Raw genomic sequence first — 15,462 nt, 5'->3', positions numbered from 1 at the left:
TACCCCATTTTCCTGACTAATATATATTGCTCAGTAAATACTTAACAGATGATGTGGTCATTTCATTATTGTTTGTGAAATCTTGCTGTGCTTAAATTGGGTGCCACATTCTCCTACATTAAAAAGGGACTGTACTTCAAAAGTGCTTCATTGGCTGTAAAGTGTTTGAGGGCATCATGTGTTTAAGGCTGAACATTGTTCATTTCTTAATCCCCACTCTCCTCACGCATGATGCTGAACGATGGAAGTTGGTTTCACGCAATGACATTAGAAATGTCTGCTAGAGGGGATGAGTGTGTGATGTCAGAGGTGTGTGCTCATCCTGATGACGCCATCTACTTACCTGTGAGGATCTTCCTTTGCTCCTGAATGGCTGCCTAGCGCTGCTTTACAGAATGCTCCTGTAATAACACAGTATGGAACTCAATATGGAATTCATTGCATGACAGTGCACTCATTGACTAGGGTAAATAGAAAGGATTGGCCTTTGTGAGCTGAACAATGTTGAGGACTGTAATGCTATGAAAGCGATGCTTTCACAAAATCACAAAATTGCTATGGTGCAGAAAGAGTCCATTCAGCCCATCATGCCTGCACCGGCTCTCTGAGCATTTTAACTTAATGCCAATCTCCTGCCTTTTCCCCGTAACCCTGCACATTGTTTCTATTTAAACAACCATCCAATGCCCCCTTGAATGCCTCAATGCCTCCACCGCACTTCCAGGCAGTGCATTCCAAACCCTAACTACTCACTCTGTGAAAAAAGTTTTTTCTCACCTCACATTTGCTTCTTTTGCAAAACACTTTAAAACTGTGCCTTGTACCCTCTGTGCCCTTTGGCTCATTTGAGTGCTCAGTAGGATCTATGGAGGGAAGAAGTTTTCATTGACTGCTGTGTCAATACCGACTGGGCGACTGCTCTCCCAAATGTAATACCCATAAGGTAATGCAGGACATAAACTTGGCAGGCTTTCAAAAAATGCAGGATCATGAGTGTTTGTAAACAATCAAACCATATGAGCCACTCTCTGTGAAGACAATGCGGACATAACTGGCAGCTTTGGGTGTATGCTGTAGAGTAACAGGTCACTGCATCCTAATGTCCAAAGGCATATTGGAGCTCAGAAGCATGATGCTGACTTTGCATTATTCATCCATGACAGCTGGCATTTGGAAAGATGGTGCTATTCGGATACTTGTCCCTCTTGATACAGTCAAGTGCTAACCATTGACAAATGTTTTTCCTGTTAGCACCGCTGTGTTAGGCTGCTTTCATACTGGCATGAGTGCATCCATGTGGGCAATGGCACTTCAGCTGCTTGAAAGCTGCCATGCCCACTGACTTGCTGATGCCATGGTTGAAAGGACTGCACTATGTGTAGTTGCTTAAGGAGGTGTGCTAATGGAGTTCTATCATGTTCCACAGAGGCCACATGTTCCCAAGGCTTTCCAAGGATGACCCCATTGTTAGGGCAGAAGATAATTTATACTGCTTCCATGATCATTGTGAGATTGATGACCTTTCCTGATATGTTGACACTGAGAATGAAGGTTTTGTTGTGCCCCCTGCATCGAAGCCTGGAGAGAACTTTGGTTGCAAACACTTGTCTTCATCTTATTCCTCTTGAAATCGAGTAGCCATGGGGTTGTCATGGGCGCATCTGCCACTTCGTGCCTATGTAATGGCATCATCATGTGGCTCGTCTGCATTCTCATCCTCCTCAGGCATCCCCTTCCAAGTTCTCCTTGTCTGAGGGGATGTCTAACTCCTCAATATCTCCCTGTTGGAACATGTCCTCCCTTTGCAGTGCTAGGTTGTGTAGGGTGCAGCAAACAACCATGATGCAGAGCATTCTCTGTGATGAGTATTGGACAGCCCCATCTGACCTGTCCAAACATTAGAAACGCATAGGAACATAAGAACATAAGAAATAGGAACAGGAGTAGACTATTCGGCCCCTCGAGCCATCATAAATTAAAAAGGCTTCATTTTTTTTAACCCATCTTATACAATCTCCTATACTTATCTATATACTTACACTATTACATTACCAGATGCATGCATTAAGAACATAAGATTTTAAAATATAGGAACAGGAGTAGACCATTTGGCCCCTCGAGCCTGCTCCGTCATTCAATAAGATCATGGCTGATCTTCTTGTGTTTCAATTTCCATATTCACATTTACCCATGATAACCTTTGATTCCCTTGCCTAACAAGAATCTATCTACCTCTACCTTAAAAATATTCAATGACCCGCCTCCACCACCATCTGAGGCAGAGAATTCCAAAGTCACACAACCCTCTGAGAGAAAAAAATTCACCTTATCTCTGTCCTAAAAGGGTGACCCCTAATTTTAAAACAGTGCCCCCTAGTTCAGGACTCACCAACAAGAGAAAACATCCTGTCAACTTCTACCTTGTCAAGGCCGTTCAGGATCTTGTATACTTCAATCAAATCACCCCTCATTCTTCTAAATTCCAGTGGAAACAAGCCCAGTCTGTCCAACCTTTCCTCATAAGACAACCCACTTATTCCAGGTAACAATCTGGTAAACCTCCTCTGAACCACCTCCAATGCATTTACATCCTTCCTTAAATAAGGAGACCAAAACGGCACACAGTATTCCAGGTGCGGTCTCACTAATGCCCTGTATAACTGAAGCATAACATCCTTGCTTTTATGTTCAATCCCTCTCATAATAAAGGATAGCATTCCATTAGCCGCCTTAATTACTTGCTGTACCTGCATACTAACTTTTTGTGACCCATCTCCTAGAACACCTAGATCCTACTGCACCTCAGAATTATGCAGTCATTCTCCATTTATGTAATACCTTGCTTTTTTGTTCTTACTGCAAAAGTGAACAACTTCATATTTTCCCACATTAAACTCCATTTGCCAGATCACTCAACCTATCTATATCCGTCTGCAACCTCCTCATGTCCCCTTCAACACACTTTCCTACCTACCTTTGTGTCATCTGCAAATTTAACTACCGTGTCTTTGCTCCCCTCATCTAAGTCATTGATGTAAATCGTAAAAAGTTGAGGCCCAGTACATACCCCTGTGGACCTCCGCTTGTTACATCCTGCCAATCTGAAAAAGACCCATTTATGCACACTCTCTGCTTTCTGCCAGCCAGCCAATCTTCTATCCATGCTAATATGTTACCCACTACACCATGCGCTTTTATTTTCCGTAATAATCTTATCAAATGCCTTCTGGAAATCTTTAAGAGGCCAATAGTCTGCTCTATTAAGAACCCTGTGGCAGAATGTGCAGCATTGTATCTCTCTTCAGATGCACTCTATGGCCAACAAATTGGCATTATTAGCCATGTCTTGTCGGATTACCCCTTTATCACCAAGGAGCCAGCCCCCTAAGCACCAAGGCCCCTTCAAATATCTCTGGCACCTGCGAATGACTCAAAATGTACAATGCTGGATCTGCTTTCTGTGATTACAAATGAGCTGTACATTCAGAGAGTGAAATCCTTTTCTATTAATGAATCTCACAGGCTGCTGCCAGGGAGCTCTCAAGGCCACATGTTTGCATTTGATGGTCCCTTGCACTTGCAGGAACCCTAAGATTGCTGTGAATCCTACAGCTCTGGCAGCCTGGCTTGCTTCATCCATGCAGAATTGCACATAATGATGAGGTTTGTTGAAAAGGGCATCTGTCACTGAAATTCCGCAAAGGTCCCCAGTGGAGTCCTGGAAGAATCCACTGGTAAAAATGTTCAGTGCTGTGGTAACCTTCAATGCAAACGGCATTGGATGCACTCCAAGCCCATGTGATGTGAGTTCCTCATGGAGAATGTGGAAAATGTGAGCTACCACATCCTTAGATAGGCGAAGGCGCCTACAGCGATGTCCTTCGCTCATCTCTATGTATGAGCTCCACCTTCTGTAGATCCTTGGCCACGCCAAACATCTTTGTGGATTTTGCCCCTCCCCGGCAGCATCTGGGGCTTCCTGGGGACCCGCTGGCTCTTGCTGCTCAGAGTGATGGTCTACCCTGAGCTGTGCCAATCAACAACAGCCCTTCTTCTCCTCATTCTAATCATAGCTATCAACAAGGCAGCATTGCCTACAGCCTGAATTCTCCACACTTCCTTGTATCTGTGAATGGATACAACTGAGCAATCAATTGTAAACAGCCTGAGATCCCTTTGAAATCGAAAACACCCTTCATTTATCTAAAAATGCAAATCCCCTTCACATCTTACATGCTAAGCCAGCATCCATGTTTACTCATTAAGGTAGGAATCCAGGCCTGCCCTCAGTCTGTACATGGTGTCATGAGAGTATAATAATTTTCATAATATTTTTCTGGTTAACTGTAAAGTAGATTTATGGGGCTAAGTATAGCTAGGCCTGTCTGTGTATGATTTAATTACATTTGGAGTTAATTAGGCTACAGGCTTGAAATCATCAAAAAAGCTAGGTGCTTGACATGCTAATGAGTAAATATGGATGCTGGCTTAGCATGTAAGATGTGAAGGGGAGTTGCATTTTTAGATAAATGAAGGGAGCTTTCGATTTCAAAGGGATCTCAGTCTGTTTACAATTAACCAGATAAGCAAGACTAAGGAATGTATCTATTTTTCCCAAAGGTTACTGACAATAAATAGTAGCAACATGAAAGTTTTTATATTGTGAGGAAGATACAGTTTCAAAGACATATGAAACAATAGAATTTATATATTAAAAAAGAGAGAAACATATATAAATGAGAATGAAGCTATGTGTCAGGAGAAGGCATTGTGAGATCCAACAGAAGTGTGTGAAATAGCCTTAATGAAGCCTCCAGTATTTGTGCATGAGTCTGCTGTCCACCGAAACTGAAGCTGGAGAAAAGTCATTTGAAATTCCACTGTCCAGGGTATTGTTTTAATTTGCAGGATATGTTTAAAATCTAAAATCTATTTCAGACTGTTGCCTTACGGGGGTGTAACTGGGAGTCAGGTTAATTAGGAATTTTAGGAGTTATTATAGTAGTAATTTGTAGTCTTATGTATGTGCTTGAATTTTTTCTTTTATTAATAAATATTTTAGTCTTTGTATTAAACTCTGAAAGTCTTGGTGGACTTATTACTTCTGAATTCAGTGCACGCATCTCGAAATAAATGCAAATCAGGAAACCGTTGTGATATCGCCACCAAGTTTCCCTCGTGGATTTGGTCCGCCTGACACACATCATCTGCCGTGTCAGCACACATGGTATATCAAGGTCACCCCTTGCAGGATGATATCATCTTGGGGGACAACAGATAGCTGAGCATTCCCCTCAGACGTGACTGCACATTCACAATGAGTGTCTTAATTAGGCTCAAAAGACTCATGCCCTATAACCCACAGTCAGGCTTCTGGTAGTTCTCTACCAGTGGCCTTAACAATAAGTATCAATACACAATCATTGCACTCATGTCATGACTGCAAGCATGGTGCCTTGAATGTCCAGTGCACAGGGAATATTAAGGTTTGTAGGGCCTATGTTGCTTCTGCACAGCAGCCGTGGGCCTACATCGATTCTGACATGCCTCTGTAAGGATAAAATGCCAATTAAAGACCAAATACACACACAGCAGCACCTAGACTCAATGGATTCTCACCTAAATGTGCAATGTTAGTAAAGGAGCCAAGCTCATTGATTGTGCATTAGACCCTCAAGTCCAGCACTCCGCTGAGCCATGCTCTCCATGATTTGAGCTGGAAATATATAGGGTCCCCCTTCAATTGGCCCAAAATTATTTAGCTCAACTCTCCCACAGGCCTGAGACCCCTTCCCAACCAATCTTTTTCTAGCATATTTTTTAAACCGCATTCTTAGATGAATCTTAAATGGTGCTGTTGACTTTTGTGAGTGAGACCAGCTTCCAACCTCCCCCTATCAGCTACCAATTTCCTCCCATCCTGCTCCATACTCAGCACCACCTAATTCCCATTCCTCCTGTCATTATCCAGCCTCCTACTGTTACCCTTGATCCCTTCATTGCTCATGTGGATATTCCTGTTCTTCCCCTGAACCCTTCAATGTTGATGTCCCCATGCCATTTGTCAAGCTGACCCCTCTCCTTCTTGAGGCTACATGCACCCTTATTTTTTGGGCCACCGCCATTCCCCCACCACCCACTCATGAGACCACCCAACACCGCCCCCACCCCCACACCCCCATGACTTTTCAGCTACCGACATACAGGATCCAGGTTCCTTCCCTGAATGTTACAGTGCTCTCTGCCTCACAATACCATGACTCAAACCCCTAGGACCAAATGCCTGAGGTGACTGACCATGCCCTGCGCATCATACTGTGTATGACCTTCACTGCACACAAGGGCCTTCCCCTGCCCAACACCAGGGCCAAGGCAAGCGTGCCTTCAGAGCCCTCTAACATGGCCCATACAGCTCCAAGACAGTCTCTTTAATATGCCTCAGCCATAGGACAGTCTCTTCAAATTGTCCCCAATAGCGTGGCCTCAGCCACAGGACAGTCTCTGACTCTTCAATGGACAATCTTACAACTCTTGCCCCCAGACAGTTTTTCATCACTGCACTCTGTTCCTTGACCCCCACTCCCACCACTTCAGTCCTGCCTCATTTCACCCCTGCCCTCTCATGTTTCCCCCCAGTTCTGCCTCTGTCTCATCCCCTCCCCTCTCATGTTCCACACACCACCTCCCATGTACTGCTTCCATCTCACCCCTCCCTGCTAGTCTTGCCTCCCATGCCCAGCCCTGTGCTACAGGCACCTGATATTTTTGTAGCTACCGTCTTAACGGAAGGTGAAAGCAACATCTACTGACCTTCAAGTCATGGATGAAGTGAAGCTCGCCAGGTATGCGCCACTTATATACAGTTGTAAAACAGAATATTCTAATTATCCACTGGCAGGGCTCTTAATTTGGAGGGGGTGTGTAATTCTGGTGAGTTGGCCTTTTAGTGAGCATTCATGAGATGCCAATGAATGCAAATGTGGTTCCCAACATAGGTTAGCGGCAAACTCAACTTGCCTTTAGCCTGCCATCGACGTCAGGAGAAAAAAATCCCAAACTAATTTTCTGCCAGCGGGAAACAAGCTTTTTCAATCGTGCCAAACTTTATGCTTAGTACCCCCACCTGTCACGATTCCTGCCATTGGAGGGAGTGGAAAATTCCACTCTATGTTTCATTCTTAGCTGGGCTATCAGGGGAAATGCCATACAGAGGTAAAGCACCCCTCCATAAGGATAAGAGGAAAATTTGAGGCTGAATAGATCTGGTTCACAATTACACTGTCAGTAACTGGGAAGGAACTTGCCTGCCCTCTCTCAGGCATGGTGCAAGGGAGTGGGCATAAGGGAAAGAAGGAAATAGACATTCAGAAAAAGGTTAAATATGATCAGTTATTTATTAATTTCCCCAGTCAGAACATAAGATGGGACAGAAATACCCAAAATGTAGGGAACTTACAATCCAACACCATTTATTAGATTCGTCAGTACAGACCAGTCTCCATTGCACTGCCTGTGATTACCTTCATTTTCCGCTTCGTTATTTTGTAGCTATGCATGGTTGGTGCAGTGTGTTCTACAGATGAGAGTAAGCATTATTAAATTTTCCAGGTTCCTGACAGTGCTGATGCTCTGTGCTCCATTAACTCAGCCTGTTAGAGACACTGCCTCATGCTGATTTGACTTGCAGCTCATCAGCACATACAGACAGCAGACAGGACCAAGCCTCCCTTTAATCTAGTCTCTTTCACTGGAAGACCATAAGAAAGAAATGGTGCACATGAACACACAAGCCAGATGTGTAATATCTTTCATTCATTTCTAACAAGTGCAAGGAACTCATGAACTTCTTTGTCATTAAGAATGAGACCATCCAATCAGCAGGCTCTACCATTATTCTTCCTTCCCTGATCCCACCAGGCTTAACTTCAACTAAGGCTCTCCCCTGCTTTCTCATCTTTTTCCATTTTCTCTTTTATCTCTCTACAAACCCTCTCTGAGCTCAACTTGTGAGCGAGACCAACACCATATTCCCACTAAACTGCTGACCACCCTGGCCCACACACTAACTGATATTATTAATGGTTCTCTCTCCTCAAATGCTATTCCCCACTCCTTCAAATCTGCTGTAAGAACCCCCCTTCTCAAAACTACTACCCCATCTCCAACTTCTCTTTCCTATCCAAAGTCCATGAACGTTGTGCTGCCTCCTAAATTTGTATCTATCTTTCTTGAAACTCTATGCTTGAGAGCTGCCATTCAGGCTTCCTACAGTACCAAAATGCTTCTTTTATCAAAGTCAAAAATGACATTATACTACAGAACCAAAATGTTTTTGTTATTTAAGTCACAAATTACACTATATGTGACTGTGACAAAGATAAACTATCCCTCCTCACCCTTCTCAACCTGTCTCTAGCCTTTGACATGGTCGATCATACCATTATACTCCAAAGCCTCTCCACCCTTGTCCGGCTGAATGGAACAGCACTCATCCGATTCCATTATTATCCAGCCAATCATAGTCAGAGAATCACCTTCAATAGTTTCTCTTCCCACTCCCACAATGCTACCTCTGGTGTCCCCCAAGGATCTATCCTTGGCCCCTCCTATTTCTCGACTACATGCTGCCCCTCAGCGACATCATCCAAAAACAGAGCATCAATTTCCACATGTACACAATAACAACCAGCTTTACCTCACTATAACGTCCCTAGACTCTCCACTGTACTTAAATTGTCAGACTACTTGTCTGACATCCAGTGGAAGAGCAGAAATTTCCCCCAACTAAATATTGTGAAGACCAAACCCAATGTCTTTGCTCCCCGCCACAAACTCCGTTCCCTAGCCACCAATTCCATCTCTCTCCCTGGCAACTGAGGTTGAATCAGACTGTCCAAAACCTTGGTGTCATAACTGACCCTGGGCCTCCAGGCACATATCTGTGCCATCACTAAGGCTGCCTATTTTCCCCTTTGTAATTTTATCTACTGTAATTGTAAGATCATCTAAACTTAGCTGTCCACAATACACACTAAATCATGTTCACCTCTGACCCCTGTGCTTGATGACATGCATCGACTCCCAGTTGAGCAATGCCTCGATTTTAAAATCATCTTTTTCTCAAACCCTCCATGCCTCATCCCTCCCTATCTCCTCCAGAACTACAGCCCTTTGAAATAATTGCACTCCTCCAGTCTTGAGCATCCCCGATTTTAATGACTCTAATGTCGAGCCTTCAACTGCAAGCTCCTTAAACTGTTTTGCTGTTGTTCCTTTCTTTCTTCCTTTAAACCCCTCCTTAAAACATACCTCTTCAACCAAGCTTTTTGTCATCTGCCCAAATATCTCCTCATGCACCAAATTTTGTTTGCTAAAGCTCCTGTGAGGCACCTTTAGAAGTATCACTATATTATAGGTGCTATATAAATACGTGCTGTTATTTTGTGACATTTGTGTGAGGAGCTTTGTTTTTCACATGTGCTGAAAATAGTGCTTGTTTCTTTATTTTAATAGGTACAGTTCTAAGGCTAATAAAGTAAAAAGGTACCTTCAAACTCTGCCCCTGGGTTACAGCATTGTAGCGCCAGAGGTATCTCCTATCACTACTCCCTCCCTTGAATCAATTAAAGTTGGTCGTAACACTGCCTCCAAATGCCACCCCCAATGCTGCCCCCAGAGAGGTTACCCTTGTTCCTGCAACTCCCTTCAAACTACTTAACCTTCCTTTGCTGCAGCTGGACTCGAGAGGGAAAAATCATACCTCAAGTGCTTCTTGCACTATCTCAGGTAGCTTCTGTCCTGTGGCAGGTAGGTTTCTAAACTTCACATATTTTCAGCGCTACCCTAAATAGCTGTTTATGTGAACTCAAGCTGGTTAATATGTTGTTTTAATGCCTGCAGAGTAATATCTATCTGTAACAGCTTGAAAGCATAATCCACTATAATACAGTTCAGCAACAGTAAACGTGGTATCAAGGGAGGCAAGAGAATGGTACCATTTTCCTTTGAATATTGAGCGCCTATACCAATTTCTTAAATATTCACTATCAGATTTTATATACATGCAATTGATGTGTTGTATATTTCCCTGATAAATTATAATAAGATGGAATTCAAGGATAATACTGAACTTTCGAACATATCTCCATTCACAGCGTTTGCTGAATAAGCCAGCATCGAGTAATTACATTTTCCAACTTGCTCCAAACATATTTCTGCCTCTCTCAAAATGGTAATGAAGGTTTTCCCCAGGGAGGATGAGAAAATAAACCAGTCTGTGGTTTGACTAGTAACAGGCTCCATGTTGATGATTGATAGAAGTACTGAAGTTCATATGTTATTGTGACAAAGCTGCGCTTCTTAAAGGGGACCTGTGGCTGCTGCAGTATGTTGATACCACATATAATGGAACACCTTTACACAGATGATTATGATTTGACGAATGCCTGTTGGCAAACTTGTTGACTAATTTCCTTAATGAATAATTTATAAATAAACAATAACAGTCAATTTGCTAAGTAACCATTTGTCGCCACTTGTTACTCGCCCTTGATACAGTTAATTAAAATTTGTACAAAAAATTGTGTTGACACACAGTGGAAATTAGTCACTGAACTAATTAATAATTTATTTTCTGAAAGCCTTTACTTGACAGGACTTTGGGTTTCTCAGTGGATCAATAACATTTTATGTCTATTTAAAAATGTTGTCTAAATATTAAACCAGTCAACCAATAGATTAGTTCAACCCTGAGCTGAGCTTCAAACCCCAAATCCTATTCATTTCCAAAACTACTTATCTTCCCCTCACTGGTGTTAAGCTTCTACCCCTCCCTCAACTAATCTGTTATTGAAACCCTTACCCATATCTTTGCCCAGTCTGGACTAGATTTTTCAAATGCCCTCCTCCATGGCATCCTATAATCTACATTGGACTTAATAACCAATATACAGCTGCACATATAGTGATCCATGCTAAATCTTGCTCACATATCACCGCTCATTCTCACTGATCTACACTGGGTCCTAGTTTCCTAAAACATTAAATGAGGAATCCTTATGTTTATCCCAACCTATCTCTGGAACATTCTACAGACTTATATTTCCTCTCATACCCTTCTTTCCTTTGGTGCTGGCTTTGGGAGCATTATCCCTACCTTTCTCCACCATTGACGGCCAAGCCTTCAGCCATTTAGACACTACTGTTCCTAAGCCCTTCTACTCCTTTCCTTTCCTTGCCTTTAAAAATGTCTCACCACCCAGCTTTTTTTCAGATGAACCTGGCAGTCGCCTAAAGCAGGTGTTAGGTCACTTGGATGTACAAATGAAGAGACTAGCCCCTGTTATGGAATCCCCCTACCAGAAATTGTTCAGTGATGACTGTACATGGCAGGCATCAGTTCTGCTGAGTTCACGATTCTTGGGGTAATAAAGAACTGCAGTGAAAAATAAAAGCTCGGGAAAATTGGTGGGGGGTTGGGGCAGGTGGGCTGGAGATTAAGTCAATTATATTACTGAATCTTCCTGCCCACCACCGCCATACAATTCCCAGCTCCACCCCACCCAACCCACGCCCCCAAACGTGTCCTATCTCGCTGATCAAAAGGAAAACAAAAGTAGATAAACATACGAAGGAGAAGGGAATGGAAAAAGCTAGTAGAGTTAGATAAGGAAGGATGGGAGGAAGGTCAAGTGAGAATGTCTCCATCGACTAGTTGGGCCAAGTGGCTTGTGTCTCAGCTCTATGCTATTCTATGTTAAAAACAATCAATGGTTAAATATATTAAATTAGTTTCAATTTGATGGCACGCATACGTCATTAATTATTTCTGCCTTTTTATGTGAGTAGAGAAAATCAAACTTTTTCACTGGTGAACATCCATTACAAGGAAGTGAACCATCTATCAGTTGAAAGGAGTTCCATTCCTTTGTTAATATTAATTTGCTTTGTATGCTCGCTATAATTGGTGCAGCGAAAACAGTTAAATCAATAGAAGAAGGAGAAAACCTATTTTCTACAACAATGCCAACAATGGATTGCAACAGTGAGCCTCTGATTCATGTTCTCATTTTTTATTTTTCTTTTGTTGGTCTCATGTGGATCATAGAATCACTTATTTAATCCACTGTGGTCTCAGTGTGTCATCATTGAGTTAAGTGGTTCACTGTGACCATGCAGAAGCATTTGGCTTCATGCACTGGGGACAGGAAACCTGGACAACACATCGATAACAATCTAATAAGAGCTATTAAAATCCCTTAACTATTAATTGAAATTCTTCTAAAGGATGTATTTCAAACAAATTTGCTGCTAATCGATTCCACCTCAGCTACAGTTCTTGGAAAACAGGTAAGGGCAACTAAAAAGATGCACTGAGCTATAGAGTAGCCAATTAAATACATACCAATGATGGAGGAAATTCAAATTTGATTATGAGAGTATTAATGCAAATACATATTCAGAATCCCAAAGAACATATTTTCCAGGCAGATTATTTACTACTGATGGGTCACGAGCTAACAAGTCATTAGTTCCTACGAGCTGCAAAAACACCATTCATAAACTGGGAGAAAACGTGCCAGGTTAAATTACGCTAAACCAGAGATTAGTCTGAATATGCATGTGCTAACATTTGGGTTCAGTAATTCAAAATCAATGCAGCTTTTCTACCAATGGGTTTTGCAGTGACATTTTAACGAATGACGTGGAGGACAGCAGAGTAGTGGAAGTTCTGTAATAATTCATACCTTCAGTCATTGTCTGATGAATGTTGGTTCCCTTTCATACTTCACTCCCATCACACTAGATAATGTAAATGCCAATTAAAAGTCAGCCTTTGTAAAGAGCTGCTTTTTTGGGGGGGACGAAGCCTTGTGCATGACAATGCAGCCTTACAGCAGTGCACAGTCTGTGAGAAGAGCGGGACAGATGGTCCCTGTCCTCGACCATAAAACACCACAGAAACATCAATATCCACAGACACATCTAATCTCGAATAACTAGTTTCACACTTGACCTTGGCGGGGTTTGTCTTTCTTTTGCTGACAGCAGCTGAAGGTTATGTCACCGATTTGGAAGTTATGGAGGTGGCATTACGGCAAATCAAATTTTGATCAAACGCTGAACTTGAGTTTCCACTGACATCGGTTACAGTTCAACGTCGGCACTAAATTTATCTTTTCCAAATGGTACTTGGGAGGGGGAGAATTCCAGTAACATAAAATTAAATTAATACTTGCTTTAACTTGTGATCTGCTTTAGGCTTCCCCTTTTAGACCTGTTCTTTTGACCCTCTCTACAGCACTTTCTTCTCTATGTGAATCTTGGAATGGTCAATTCCATGCCTAAGACTCTCGTGGTGCGAACTTCTGACTTTCCTATTTCCATCACCAAAACCTGACTTTATTCCCCTACTTCACAGAAATGGATGCCCCAATAGTCACCCGATGGCAGACTGGGGGTAAGGATATCACACGGAAAATCCAGACATAAGATCAGTGTATCTGTCTGTAGAATTTTAACGCAGGTACCTCAATATCATTTCACTTTCAGGTTTGGCATTGGTAACGCGACAGTGGGCGCACAGAGGACCAGCATGGCGTGATCTCAACTCCAGTATTTACAGGGCCAATCCAAAGATGGAATTTGGAGGAGTTGGCAGTTGGAATTAAGAGAGGGAGAACTTTGGCAATGGATTCAGGATGGACAAAGGCTGATCCTCGCTTTAAACACCTCCTTTGATGCACTGCTGGGTGCAAGAGAAACAATGGAGAGATCCCCTCCCCAGCACCTTCTGCTGCCACAAAGGCATGGCTGGAGGTAGCCCAGGAAGTCAGGAGTATTATGCCATGTTCCTGGATTTAGTGCAGGATGAACTTTAATGACCTTACTAAGTCAAGAAAGGTGAATACGTTGGACATTCACAGACATCCTGCTGTGCAACTTCATCCTGCTTTGTGAAGATGACTCCATCATATCATTCCTCACACTCACTTACCTTAAAGTGTTCCCATCACTCTCTTTCTGTGCACTTACTCACATCCCTATCATTCCATCCATCACTGCATCTCATCCTAAGCCTTATGCAATTTGATGCCCCTCCCTGATAACCATTGAGAAGTCAATGAAAAGGATAAGTATTGAAGAGCACAAGGAAATGTGTAGTAGCTAACATGCCTTCCAAACACACTGTCTATGATTGCAGAGAGAATGGGGGAGTCTACCTCAAACATGTGTGGGCTGATGTTGCAGGGCATTGTGGTGAAGAGCCCTTCTCTGGGTAGATCAACAACTCTGTGGTATCAATCGTGGTAATCAGATGAGCCCATGCAGGTCCTGACCATGGCTGTATGTATTCTGAATGCCAGCTTGTCTAATGCCTTCATAGAATGGCAGGTACATTAGCCTTGGCTTGATAACATCTCATTGATTTATACCAAGCTGCTCTCTAGATGATTGGTAGCAGTGAATTGCACATATGCCATGAGAGGCATGACTCTCAACAAAGACATGGGAGTGGGGTCCCCACTCAAAGCACACTCACTTCTCATCTGTTGCCTCCCCCCCTCCCTGGCAGTACTCCAAATGCTGCCTGCCTCCCGCCCTAATGGTTGAGCCTGCCCCAGCAAAGGTACAGGTGGAGAGGTCTTTGGCCGAAGTGAAGAGGACCTCAGCTGTCAGAGTAGGAATCTGAGCAGCCTGCATCTCACTCTGCTGAAACACGAGGGGTTGCACCATGTAGGAGCAGTGGCAAAAGGCAGAGTGAAGCTTTGTGATTGACTGAGGGTATGCACATGGGTGTATGAGAAAATGTTATGTCGCGAAGTTTCTGTTCTTTGGCAGAATCACAGATTTTATCAATTTTTGCTACTTCTTCATGTTCTTTATTCTTGGTTGCTGGGCAGTAATGCATCTTTTCACTTGCTTAGTGATGAATGGAAAGATATGAATCAATGGGGACCAATGGAGGGATGTACAATAGGTAAATGGTTGATTGCAGGACCATTTTGTATAATTGGCACTGGTGGCATTGTGGGAGGTGGTGGTAGTGTGAGTGGGGGAAACAAGGGTGTTATATGTGGCTCTGACATCAATCCAGCGATGGTAACTAACTAAGCCTTGCATTAATAAGGGCACCCTTGGCATCCTGGGCAGCAATAATGATGCTGATGCTGAATTGGTGTTGTCACCTTCCTCCTCCTCAACCTCCTCATTGGATTCATCTTCAGACCATGTACACTCCGCACTTTGTGCCTCCTGCAGCTCCAAAGCCAGATAAGGGTTTGTTGAATACAACACACTGTAACTATTCTGGACACCCTGGTTGCCAGGTACTGAAGGACACCTCCAAATTGAATGACACACCTGGTGGTCACCTGACTGTTGCTGCAACGCTATTATGCTTCATTGGTGGGGTTGGCCACGGCTGTCATTAGCCAAGTTCATAGGGGGTATCCATTGCCA

At 43.0% G+C, this 15,462-nt stretch overlaps 2 long non-coding RNA genes across 2 annotated transcripts in view; one reads left to right on the top strand and one right to left on the bottom strand.

The window, feature by feature from the left end:
• Positions 1-13,527, bottom strand: part of LOC144692263 (uncharacterized) — an 87,022-nt gene extending 73,495 nt beyond the window's left edge. Inside the window, exons 1-2 of the long non-coding RNA XR_013579292.1 lie at positions 12,747-13,527; positions 344-401 (exon numbers count right to left, since the gene is read on the bottom strand). This is a non-coding gene — a long non-coding RNA (uncharacterized LOC144692263). The remainder of the gene's footprint in view (positions 1-343; positions 402-12,746) is intronic.
• Positions 11,887-15,462, top strand: part of LOC144692264 (uncharacterized) — a 156,406-nt gene continuing 152,830 nt past the window's right edge. Inside the window, exons 1-2 of the long non-coding RNA XR_013579293.1 lie at positions 11,887-12,043; positions 13,552-13,902. This is a non-coding gene — a long non-coding RNA (uncharacterized LOC144692264). The remainder of the gene's footprint in view (positions 12,044-13,551; positions 13,903-15,462) is intronic.

Source organism: Cetorhinus maximus, chromosome 17, assembly GCF_964194155.1.
Source record: "Cetorhinus maximus chromosome 17, sCetMax3.hap1.1, whole genome shotgun sequence".
In the NCBI taxonomy this organism is placed as follows: Eukaryota; Metazoa; Chordata; class Chondrichthyes; order Lamniformes; family Cetorhinidae; genus Cetorhinus; species Cetorhinus maximus.
Note: the sequence above shows the minus strand (reverse complement) of the source record. Positions and strands in the feature narration are given on the sequence as shown.